We start from the raw sequence: 13741 nt of genomic DNA on the forward strand, positions 1-13741 counted from the left end.
ATGATTATCTAGTCATTATTCTATCGTGAGATGTGATTTCTTTGATCACTGTATAGTGTTGATAGTCTTGGTCTAAGAGAACAGGTTCCAATATTAGCCATGCTCTATTTTATGGAAAAATTTTCAGCTATATTATGGTTTTTAAGGTATAAGTCAGACTAATGTTTTAAAGTTACTTCTGACTTACCCCTTTCAAGTTTTCAATAAAATATTTAACAAGTAACATAAAATATTAAAACTCAGTTTCATGGACAAATAAAGACAAGCAGATAAAATTACTAATTTGGGTGGTCTAATACCAATAGAGCCAGATAATTAAAAAAAATAAAGCAAGTTGCATCATGCATTTAATCACATGAAACAAAAATAATTTCTTTCTTCAGAGCAACCAGAAATATAATTGCTTTCTCCCCCATGACTGTTTCTGTCTCAGAGACCCCTGAAGGGTCTCAAATTGAAAAAATAAACAATTTTTTTTCCTGGCCCCTAATTTGTTTCCCCTATATTTCTCCTATAAGTGAAACCATCTGATATTTTTCTTTTTCCTTCTGCTTATTTCACTGAGCATGATCGCTTCTAGTTCCACCCATGTTGCTGCAAATGGCATGAGTTTATCTTCTTTGATTGCTGAATAAGTATTCCATGTGTATATATACCACAGCTTCTTGATCCAGTCACCTATTTTGGGGCATTTGGGTTGTTTTCATATCTTACCAATTATAAATTGTGCTGAAATAAACATAAGGGTGTAGGTATCCTTTTGAATTCAGAGAAGGGGTGGGAGAGGGATCAAAACAGAGGAGGGAAGAGCACAAGGGACTATGGTGATGGTGCACGGGTGAAATGGTGGTGGGAATTTTATGGGGACTCCACCTGAGAAGAGAAAGCAAACATTGTATAAAAATGAACAATGATGAAAAATGTATGTAAATCAATACATTATAAACAAATAATGCAGGAAAAGAAAAAACAACAAGAACAATAACCAAACTAAAACAAGATACTGTTAGCTGCGGAATGAGGGCAGAAAATTTTCATCTTCTCACACACACCTCCTTTTGATTCAGCATTATGGAATAACTTGGAGCAAAATGTGAGTGGTCATATTCTTATTTGCAGGGGGTTCCCATACAAAAATAGCCATAACAAACGGTGATTCAATAAAAACCTTGGCAGGACAAAAAACACATTCATAGAAATGACATTTTTCATTTATTTCATCAGTGTTTCAAACCTACATAAAGAATACTTTCACTTTTTTATATTTTTTATAATTTATTTTTATTGAGGTTATATTATTTTATTGCCTATATTTTGGAGGTATAGGGTCACCCCCTCTCCAGTGACATTACTGTAGTGCTCCCACCACCAAAGCACCCATAGTCCTTCCTCCACCATAGTCCACTGTGCTCCCACTGTGAGCTCCTCCCTCTCCTCTCCTTTCCCCATCCCCTTTGAATATCTCAGTTATTTAAAGAAGGGTGCAGCAAGTTGTAGGCATGACTGTCAAAGCAATTTTCTATAAGAAATAATGGAAAAGTAGAAGATGAGGGAACTGTGTTTAAAGTTGGGACATAACGAGACTGTCTTGGACTCTACCATATTGTAGCTGCCATCTATGGAGTACCTGAGAAGGGAGGAAGGGGGAGCTTTACAATCTTAGAGTGGATTCTCTGCAAAGGTCCCTGAAATACTATGGAGCATGCATCAGATATTTCAACACCATTAGGAGTGTCACAAAGAATATTCTCAGAGCTTTTTTCTCTTTCACTTAAAAATCCCAAGAAAATAAAAGGCCTTGAAAGCCTCATATTGTGGCATAACAGCTAAATTACTAGGACACTACCTCTCCTGTTGTCCTGATATTCCACAGTGATGTATTGGGTCAAAGGTTGTTCTTGACACTTCTGCAGCTACACCAGTCTAATCAGAGGGCAGGGAGGTTAATGAAAGTTCTGGTAAGAAAGCAGCAGTTTCCATGAGTCTCCAAAGCAAATGGCCCAAAGGGAAAAATTATATATATATATATTTTAAATTTTATATATATTTATATATAATATAAAAATATTATATAGTATATAGTATATAATATATATAGCATTATATATTATATTATATATAAACATATAAATATTATATATATTTATATATATATTTCTTTTAGATATCTTGTTTTATTTCCTTTGGATTATGCACCAAAAGTAGAAATGCTGGGTCACGTGGTAGTTGTACTTTATATATATATATATATATAGAGAGAGAGAGAGAGAGAGAGTGAGAGTGAGAGAGAGAGAGAGAGAGTACGTTTAATATATATATTTTTAAAATAAATTGAAAATAGGGAACTCCCTGGTGGTGCAAGGGGTTAAGATGCAACCTATGAAGCTATCTGCTGCCACTGCAGCACAAGTTTGATCCCCAGCCCGGGAGCTACCCACTTAGCACAGAAGACTTCTTCTGACTCGCCTGCTGCTCCCCTCAGCAGTGTATTTCAGTCAGTCCGCCTGTCTCTGTCTCTGGTGAATCCTCTCACCCCCTAAATCTCTGGCTTATACCCCCGTTCGTGTATGTATAAATAAATAAATCTTTTAAAAAATAAATTGAAAATAAATATGTATATTTCATTTAAAATAAATATTTTGTATACATCATACATAATTTATTATATAATATTTATATACATATATATTTTTTAAGAACCTCCATACTGTTTCCCATATTGGCTGAAACAATTTACACTCCCACCCACAGTGTAAGTTCCCTTTTCTTTACATCCTCAGCAACATATGTTATCTCTTGTCTTCCTGAGAATAATCATTCTATCAAGGGTGAGGTAATATATATCCTTATGGTTCTGGTATGCATTTCCCTAAAGATTAGTTGAGAAGATTTTTATGCATGTTTATTTTTTTATTTTTGAAACAGAACCAAGTAAATGACACTGGACACTGGGAATCCAGCTAGAAATTACACTAAATTTTGTGGTTGGGCCAAAGGGACAAAAAATATCACCTGATTTTTTTTTTCAAAATCTTTCTAGAAAGACCAAAAGATCCTTCACCTTTCCTGGTACCCAGAAACAGAAAATATTATTTTAAAGGCTCTGGAATTCAGAGCCTCCTCATGTTTAACTGTAGAAACCATAAAGATTTTAGAATATCTTTTTTTTTTTTTTTTTTTTTGGTGGGATCCTCGCCGGTGGCCGGGGAACGAACAGGCTGTGGGCAGCCTTGCAGCCCAGCGCTCAATTGCTGCGCCACTAGGGGAGGCCCTAGAATATCTTCTTAATGAATATCTGTCAATAGGATAAAGGAAAATACCTCTATGAAACTAGCCAGAAAGCAGTAAGAGGAAAAGTGATTTTACTATTCGTGATTTTTTTTTAATTTTTTTTAAGATTTATTTATTTATTTATACAAGCACTGGGTGCAGTCAGAAGTGCGGGAGGGTGAGAGAATTCAACAGAGCCAGAGCGGGGAGCAGAACAGGCAGAAGGACCGAAGTACATTGCTGAGGGGAGCAGCCGGTGGCAGGAGAGGTCTGTGTGCCATGTGGGACTCTCGCCCAGCCGCCGGGATCGAACCAGCGCTGCAGAGGCTGCGGGCAGCTTCACAGCCCAATGCCCAACCGCTGCACCACCGGGGAGGCCCATGGTGATTCTTAATGCAATGAATATAAGGCACAGTGCAAACCGGCATTAGCAAAAAGGGAATTAACTAATTACCATAAGTGAAATGTCTAGGAATTCACTGACTGTAGATGCTGCTGCATACAGGGGCACAATGAGTATTTTTTCAAAGTGACTCATGTCTTTCTGAGGACTGCAGTCTTCTTTTCTGTAGAACCTATCCTCAGCAAATCTGTTTCTTTTGGGTAGGTGCATGGCTGCAAAAGCTACAAGGAGTCATAGCATTCAGGCTCTGTATCCATGGAAACAAAGCAGCTCCTTTTACCTGCCAATTCTTGCAGCCTCATTGGCTAGAGAGGTCAGGTGTCCCACCTGGAACTAGTCTCTGCGAGGAGTATAATCCCATTGATTGGCTTCGGCACAGGACTCATGCTTTCCCATGAGATTTGTCAGATCATAATGGTTGAATGAATCTACAAGGTAAATCAAGAGTCTTAACTTGAAATAGAGAAAAGAAAAACGGAGGAATCAAACAGTAAAGATCTACTACTTAGTGAGAAATTAAAAGAATACAGAACAAAAGATTCATAAAAATTAAAATTAAGACAGGATTCAGCACCACACGCAAGGACTATAGAGAATTAATAGAAAGCCAGAATAAAAATTCATATTAGAACAAGTTAGAGAAGAATAAATGGAGTACTACAAATATGAAGTTGTCACATGGTGGAAAACATTTAACTTTCCAGAGGATGGAGGAAAAGGAAAACAGGAAACTAAACGTTTTAAAACAGAGAGAAAAGGAACCAAACTTAAAAATTACATATTAGAATAGAGAACCCAAGATATGTGCACATAAATACAGACAATAGATACTTGTCTTTGATTTTAAAGACAACATAACAGAGAAATGATGCTGGGGCATCAAGCAAATGGTGCTGGGACAACTGGATAGCTACTTTTAAACAGTGAATCTAGATACAACCCTTAAACTGAAAAAAGATATTTACTAAAACTTACAGATGATATTATTTTTAAGGGCAGAAATTCCATGCATTATCCCAACAAAATCAGAAAAAAAAAAGCAAACACATTTATGTTGCATTGTACTGAAGGCCTAATCAGAACAACAAAAGACATAAATATTAGAAAGAGTAAAACTCTCTAAAAAGTCAACAAAATTGTTTATATAGAAAATCCTAAGAAATCTACAAAATAACTACCAGAATTAGCAAAGTTACAGGATACAAAGTCAATATGCATGAATCAGTTGTGTGTTTATTTCTATGTAACATATAACTGGAAGATGTAATAGTGAAAACTTGCTTTTGCTGCAACAGAAAATACATGATGCTAATAATGATGAAGAGCCTGAGATGTTACCCTACTTGTAATTTAACAGGTTTCATGGATACTAGAGAAGACATGAGATTCCTGTCAAAGGCAAAAGACAGTTTATCACCTCGAGCAATGAGTAGAGTCAGTATTTTTGTTTGTTTATTTGTATTTTGGTGGCAGTTGTAAGCCCCACTTCTAAGTGGGCAATAGGAATGCAGGGAGTTGCATTATAGGTGAGAAACACTGAGCTTAGGGAACCTGTACTTTTTACAACAGGCATTATGCCTAACTAATATTAGCCCCAGAAGTAGATATTACATATATCTTCCAAAGCTCTTTGCTATACAAGAGATCCTTCAGTACACAGTTGAGAATAAATATCAATAAGTCAATACCTCTATTCACAAATGTGCAAAAGCATCAAATGACTCATAGAAAGTTGTCCCCCAATGCATAAAGCACTTAATAACATTTATGGCAAAGGTAGAGCAAAAGTCCTACACTGAAACTACACAGAAAAAAAAACAAAAAACAAAAAACTAAACTAAAAGTTATATAATAAAAGTTAAAAAATAACAAAAGTTAAAAAAAAGATTGAAAAAAGTGACATATATATACCATGCCCAGGAATGTAAGAGTCAATATTAAAATATTATTTTCAAATCGGTTCACTGCAATATCAACCATCAGCATGGCAGGATTTTTTTTTTTTTTAGTAGAAAACAAGCTGTGGGCCTCCTGGTGGTGCAGCAGTTGAGCACAGCACTGTGAAGCCATTTGCAACCTCTGCAGTGCGAGTTTGAGCCTGGCCAGTCTCAGAGATACCCACATGGCAAGGCAGACCTCTCCTATCTAGCCTGCTGCTCCCCTCAGCAGTATGTTTCAGTCAGTCTGCCTGTTCTGATCCCCACTCTGTCTCTGTTGAATCCTCTCACCCTCCCACAGATCTGGTCTGTACCCTGGTTTTTGTATAAATAAATAAATCTTTAAAACAAAGAAATAAAGAAAGAAAATAAGCTGATGTAAGAAAGAAAATAAGCTGATGTAAAAATAAAAAGTTGAAAGGAATCTAGAATGTATAAATATAAAATATAAATATATAAATATATATTATATATAAATATATAAATATATATATAAATATATAAAATATAAAGTTGAAAGGAATCTAGAATAGCTAAAAGTAGAAAATCTATAGTACCTGGTGTATGAATACTCAAATATATTGTGGGACAGGGAACTGTTGTTATTCACTGTAAGCTTTTCAGTGTTCGAGTGTGTTTGTTTTAAAAATTTTACAAGTAGAGATGGGCGGAGCAACATGGCGGCTAGGAGACTCTGCGAGTAAGATCTCCCATTAAAAAAAGTTAATAGGGAGGAAAAGCGGCAGGTCCCAGTGAGAACTGGGACACGGAAGATAAACGGGTGACTCCAGCAAACTACCCGAAGAAGAAAGTGGCCATAAAAGAGGACTAGAAGGGAGGGAAGCGCAGAACCCTGCTCCCCTCCCCCGCCCACAAAGTCGGCACTCTACGACCAGCAGAGAGGAGGAAAAAAAAAAAAAAAAAACTAAAAGGACCAACAAGAACAAACTACGCAGCAAGCGGGACTGTAAGTAGAAAGGAACTATTTTAGCCACCACACACTGTGAACGGGAGCTGTGGAGAACCCTGCAGGATCCGCTGCAGAGGTGAGCTCCAGAGGCCATTAAACAGAGACCCCGCCCCTCAGGAGGTGGCCAGGACCAGCACACAGCCCCAGGCCACCGGGTAAGCTTGCGCAGAAAAGCAGCGCGCTGGAAAAGCAGACGCGGATCGGGATCTGGATCTTGCGGAAAAGCAGTGCAGTTGAAAAGCAAGCGCAGGTCCCCGCGCCTGCAACCTAGGTTTGCGGGGAGATGCGCGGAGGCACTCACTGAGTGAGCAGGAACAAGGCGCCCAGGCACGGGAGCGGGATTCAACAGGCGCCATTCCTGTGCCACTGAAATGGGCTACAGCCCAAGTCCTGGAACTGAGGGCTTTGGAACTGAGACCCGGGGCACGAAATTAGGGGCGTGGGTTCCCCACGATGGTGGGGCACAAGGCAGACACAGCACCCCAAAGCCGTTGAGGTTTACCCTACATTCCCGCTCTGTTCCCTGTCCCACGGGGTGGAAAATCAGCTCCCCAAGGGCTATGGGGAGATCTCTGGCGCCACCTAGCGACTTGAAGCCAGCAGAGGCTCCTGGAGGAGCCAGTGGCCAGCTGGGGAGTTAGCCCACGCCGGGCCCCTTCCGACCAGTAGTCTGAGCCCACAGGGGGAGCGAGCACCCACAGCCGGGGCAGACCAGGCGTGCAGAAGAGTGTGCCTGAGACCGGACGCGCAGGGAGTGTGACCCACATCACCATTTTAGAACAGGGATATTTCTTCAGTAAAGACTACCTGCAGAAGGCTTCCTCAGGAGCCAGAGGTGAGCGGGGGAAGTTCGCCCACGCCAGGCCCCCTCTGGCCTGCAGTCCAAGCCCAGAGGGGGAGCAGAAACCCACCGCCGGGGCAGACCAGGCGCACAGGGGAGTGTGTCCCCATATCGGCATTTTAGAACAGGGACCTTTCTCCAGTAAAGACTGCTTGAAACTGACATATGGCTCCTGGAGGAACCAGAGGGGAGCAGAGAAGCTCACCCAAGATGCCGAACAGTCCCAGCAACACAGTGTCCCAACGCAGACTGCAAATTAGAAAACAGACAGTAGGGAGTAGAAGAACCACACGCAACCTAGCAACTCCCCAGGGAAAAAGCACACCACAAAAAGAAAACCAGCCCCCAGATTTCAACGACAGTAACTTGGAAGAACTTCTGAGCCTTCCAGAAAGAGAATTTAAAATTGCCGTGATTTAAAAACTGACAGAAGTCATAAAGGAAAACAATGATAAGGGAAAAATAATCAACGATCAGAAGAATGCAATTGAGTCCCTACAGAGGGAAAACAATGGTCAGAAGAATGAAATTGAGTCCCTAAAGAGGGAAGTAAAAGAAATGCAGGAGATCAAAGAATTAATGGAAGAACTAAAGAATTCTGGGAAAGCAATGAAAGCAGAATAGATGAAATGGAAGAACGAATAAGTACTCTTGAAGACACAGAAATAAAAAGAACCAAAACAGAAAAGGAAAGAGAAGTACGAAGGAAAAAGAACGAAGAAAGACTTCAGGAACTATCTGACTCCATGAGGAAAGGAAATATAAGAGTCATAGGAATACCAAAAGGAGAGGAGAGAGATGTAGGAACAGAGAAAATATTCCAGGAGATAATTGAAGAGAACTTCCCAAATATGAAGAAGCAGCTGAAAATTGATATACAAGAAGCAAGAAGAACAACAAACTTCCACGACGAAAGGAAAAATGCAGCAAGACACATAATAGTAAAGCTCCCAAGAATCAGGACAAGGAAAAAATAATGAAGCTGGCAAGAGGGAAGAAACAGATAACATTCAAAGGAAAACTAATCAGGCTGACATCAGACTTCTCCGAAGAAACACCACGGGCAAGGAGAGAGTGGAGGGACATAGTCAACAGACTCCAAGAAAACAGATGCCAACCAAGAATACTCTATCCTGCAAAGCTCTCCTTCCTCTTTGAAGAAAGAATATGGACCTTCCCAGACAAACAGAAACTCCGGAATTTCATTACAACTAAACCCCCACTCCAAAAAATACTACAAGGAATCCTAAAGCCAGAACCTCAGAGGGACGAATAACAATGAAAGAAGGCCAAAAAAAAAAAAAGTTATTAAAAGAATAAATAAATAAAATCAAAGGAAAGACAATCACAATGGCAAATACAGATGCTAACATATCAATATTAACTCTAAATGTAAATGGACTAAACACTTCAATAAAAAGACACAGAGTTGCAGCCTGGATTAAGAAACAAAACCCAACCTTTTGCTGTCTCCAGGAAACACATTTAGCTACAAAAGATAAAAATAGACTCAAAGTTAAAGGATGGAAAACAATCCTACAAGCAAATGGACCAAAAAAGAAAGCAGGAACAGCTATACTTATATCAGATAAAACAGATTTCAAACTCAAAAAAATAAAAAGAGACCCCAATGATCACTATATTATGATCAAGAGGACAATACTTCAAGAAGAAATAACACTCATTAACATATACTCACAAAACGAAGGAGCACCAAAATATATCAGACAACTGTTGTCATCTCTGAAAACAGACATCAGAGAAAACACATATGTAGTGGGAGACTTCAACACACCACTATCAACAATGGAGAGATCAACAAGACAAAAAATAAGTAAAGAAACTAAAGCTCTAAATAAGGACCTAGAGCACTTGGGATTAACAGACATCTATAGAACACTAAACCCCCAAAAAACGGAGTACACATTTTCTCAAGCGCACACGGATCATTCTCCAGGATCGATCACATACTGGGGCACAAGACAAACATCAACAGATACACCAAGATTGAAATCATACCAACCATCTTTTCTGACTATGAAGGCATCAAGCTAGAAATAAACCATAAAAAGAAGGCAAGGAACTTTCCTACCTCATGGAAACTAAAAACCACACTACTGGAAGACCACTGGACTAATTATGAGATCAAAGAGGAAATTAAAAAATTCTTTGAATTGAATGACAAGGAGGACACCAATATCCTAAATGTATGGGACGCAGCAAAAGCAGTAATAAGAGGAAAATATATAGCAATAGAAGCTCACATCAAGAAACAAGAAAGAATTCAAAGAAACAACCTAATCTCGAAGCTCAAAGATCTAGAAAAAGAACAACAAAAAAAACCCAAAGCCAGTAGAAGAAAAGAAATAATAAAAACCAAAGCAGAAATAAATGAAATTGAAACTAAAAATACAATCCAAAAGATCAATGAAACCAAGAGCTGCTTCTTTGAAAAAATCAATAAAATAGACAAACCCCTAGGCAGGCTCACAAAGGAAAAAAGGGAGAAAGCACAAATAAACATAATCAGAAATGAAAGAGTAGAAATCACAACGGACACAGCAGAAATAAAAAGAATTATCAGTAACTACTATGAAGAGTTTTATGGAAACAAGTTCAACAATCTAGAGGAGATGGACAAATTCCTACAACTCTACAATCACCCAAAGCTAGATAAAGAAGAAATAGAACACCTAAACAGACCAATTACAAGCAGCGAAATTGAAATGGTAATCAAAAACCTCCCCATAAACAAAAGCCCAGGACCTGATGGATTTACAAACGAATTCTACCAAACATTCAGAGACGAATTAGTGCCTATACTTCACAAACTCTTCCAAAAAATTGAGAAGGAAGGGACAATACCAAACACGTTCTATGAAGCCAACATTACACTAATACCAAAACCGAACAAGGACAACACAAAAAAAGAAAACTACAGGCCAATCTCCCTAATGAACACTGATGCAAAAATCCTCAATAAAATTTTAGCTATCAGAATCCAACAATGTATCCATAAGATAATTCACCACGACCAAGTAGGATTCATTCCAGGGACACAAGGATGGTTTAACATCCGAAAATCAATCAACGTTATCCAACACATCAACAAAAAGAAATATAAAAACCATATGATAATATCAATAGATGCTGAGAAATCTTTCGACAACGTGCAACACCCATTCATGATAAAAGCCCTTGAAATTCTTGGGATACAAGGAACATACCTCAACATCATAAAGGCCATCTATGACAAGCCAACAGCCGGTATCATTCTCAATGGTGAAAAGCTGAAAGCAATTCCATTAAGGTCTGGAACAAGACAAGGATGTCCACTCTCACCACTGCTTTTCAATATAATACTGGAAGTCCTAGCCAGAGCAATAAGACAAGAGAAAGACATCCAAGGAATCCAAATAGGAAAAGAAGAAGTCAAACTATCACTATTTGCAGATGATATGATAATATACATAGAGAACCCCAAAAACTCCACAGAAAAACTAATTCAATTCATCGATCAGTTCAGTAAAGTGGCATGATACAAAATCAACACGCAAAAGTCACTAGCCTTCCTATACACAAACAATAAATCTGAAGAAGAAGAAATCAAAAAAACCATCCCTTCTGTTATTGAAACAAAAAAAATCAAATATTTGGGAATAAATCTAACAAAAGAGGTAAAGGACCTATACAAAGAAAATTATAAAACACTGTTAAAAGAAATAGAAGAAGACACAAAGAAATGGAAAGACATCCCCTGCTCATGGATTGGAAGAATAAACATTATTAAAATGGCCATCCTTCCAAAAGCAATATACAGATTCAATGCTATTCCAATCAAAATTTCAATGTCATTCTTCAAAGAAATAGAACAATTATTGATGAAATTCATATGGAATCACCAAAAACCCCGAATAGCCAAAGCTCTCCTGAAAAAAAAAAGAAGGGAATGGAGGCATCAGACTCCCAGACTTCAAACTATACTACAAAGCCATAATCATCAAAACTGCATGGTATTGGAACAAGAACAGACATACAGACCAATGGAATCGAATAGAAAATCTAGAAATAAACCCACAGATTTATGGTCAACTAATTTTTTTTTTTTAAGGAGGCATGTATTTTATTTATTCATTTATTTGTTTGTTTGATTTGTTTATACATGCACTGGTTACAGTTAGGAGCATGGAGGGTGAGAGAATTCACTAGAGCCAGAGCGGGGAGCAGAGCAGGCAGAAGGACCGAAGTACACTGCTGAGGGGAGCAGCGTGCGGCAGGAGAGGTCTGCGCACCATGTGGGACCCTCCTCCTGTGGCCAGGGAGCTGCCGGGGATCGAACCGGCGCCGCAGAGGCCGCGGGCAGCTTCACAACCCAGCGCTCAACTGCTGCACCACTGGGGAGGCCCATATGGTCAACTAATCTTTGACAAAGGAGCAAAGACTATGCATTGGGCAAAGAAAGTTTGTTCAATAAATGGTGCTGGGAAAACTGGGTCGCTACATGCAAAAGAATGAAGCTTGACCACTACCTCACACCATACACAAAAATCAACTCAAAATGAATTAAAGAACTAGACATAAGACCTGAAACCACAAAATAGATACAAGGAAATATAAGCGAAACACTATGTGATTTGCACATCAAAGACATCTTTACAGACACATCACCCAAAGCAGTGATAGTGAAGGCAAAGATAAACAGCTGGGACTACATCAAATTAAAGAGCTTCTGCACAGCAAACGAGAAAATAACAAAAACAAAGAGAAACCCCACCAACTGGGAGAACATTTTTGCACCCAACACTAATGATAAAGGACTGATCACAAAAATCTGCAAAGAGCTGATGAGACTCAACAACAACAAAGAAAATAATCCCGTCAAAAAATGGGCAGAAGAGCTAAAAAGAAACTTCTCTGAAGAGGAAATGCAAATGGCCAACAGGCATATGAAAAAATGTTCAACATCACTTGTCATCAGGGAAATGCAAATCAAAACTACCATGAGATACCATCTTACACCAGTGAGAATGGCACATATTAAAAAAACTAGCAACAACAAATGTTGGCGAGGGTGTGGAGAAAAAGGAACTCTCCTGCACTGTTGGTGGGAGTGCAAACTGGTCCAACCACTGTGGAGAGCTGTGTGGAGTTTTCTGGACCTACTAAACATAGAGCTTCCATATGATCCAGCAATTCCACTCCTAGGTATTTACCCAAAGGACACAGAAACATCAATTCTAAAGAATACCTGCACCCCTATGTTTATAGCAGCACTGTTTACAATAGCTAAGCTTTGGAAACAACCCAAATGCCCAGAAATAGATGACTGGATCAAGAAGATGTGGTACATATATACCATGGAATATTACTCAGCATTCAAAAAAGATAAACACATGCAATTTGCAGCAACATGGATGGCGCTGGAAGGGATCATGCTCAGCGAAATAAGCCAGAAAGAAAAAGAAAAATACCGGATGGTCTCACTCATAGCAGGAATCTAGAAAACGTAAATAAGGGACCAGGAAAATGAATAACTATAAGAAAGTGAAAATCAAAATCAACAAAAAACTATGAACCAGAGACACTTTTAGGGGGGCAGGGGTGGGAGGGGAGGGATTGGGGTCAGAATGGGGGGGAGGCTGCAATTGTGTGGGGAATATAAAAATAAAATTTATTATTTAAAAAAAAAATTTTACAAGTATTAGCCTCACATATGCAAATTTTAAGTGACACATTTAATTGTACTCCATTTGTGTTTGCCCCATTTCTAATTACTGACCAGGATTTTTCTTAATAAGACCTATATTGTAATATGTGAGGTGAAGTAATCAAATTATCTTCTCACCAGAAGAGATAAGCTCTTCAACAACACAGAAGTGTGAATAATGCTTTAAAAAAAATATCTAAATTAAGGTCATTATCATCTTTTGGAAATGCAACAACATAAATGTTAAATGTGGATAAAATTTTCAGAGGACAGACTAAGCAAGAGTATTCTACTACTGCAGGTAAAAATTATTTTCTAATTCCATAAATAGATTACCAAAAGCATGCAAGTATGGAAGGTGTATTTGTTTGCTAAGGCTACTATAGCAGTGTACAACTGGATGATTTAAACAATATAAATTAATTTCTCTCCCTTCTGAAATTAGAATTCTAACACCGGGATATCAATACTTTGTTCCAGCCTCTCTCCTTGGCTTGTAGATGGGTGCCTTCCCTCTGTGTTTGCGTATGGATTTCCCTGTGTGTGTTTCTATGTCCTAATAATATGGTAAAGATTAATAATATTGGATTAGGGCTTAATTATATGACTTAAT

The sequence above is a fragment of the Talpa europaea genome, assembly GCF_964194135.1.
Source record: "Talpa europaea genome assembly, chromosome: 3".
Taxonomy (NCBI): Eukaryota; Metazoa; Chordata; class Mammalia; order Eulipotyphla; family Talpidae; genus Talpa; species Talpa europaea.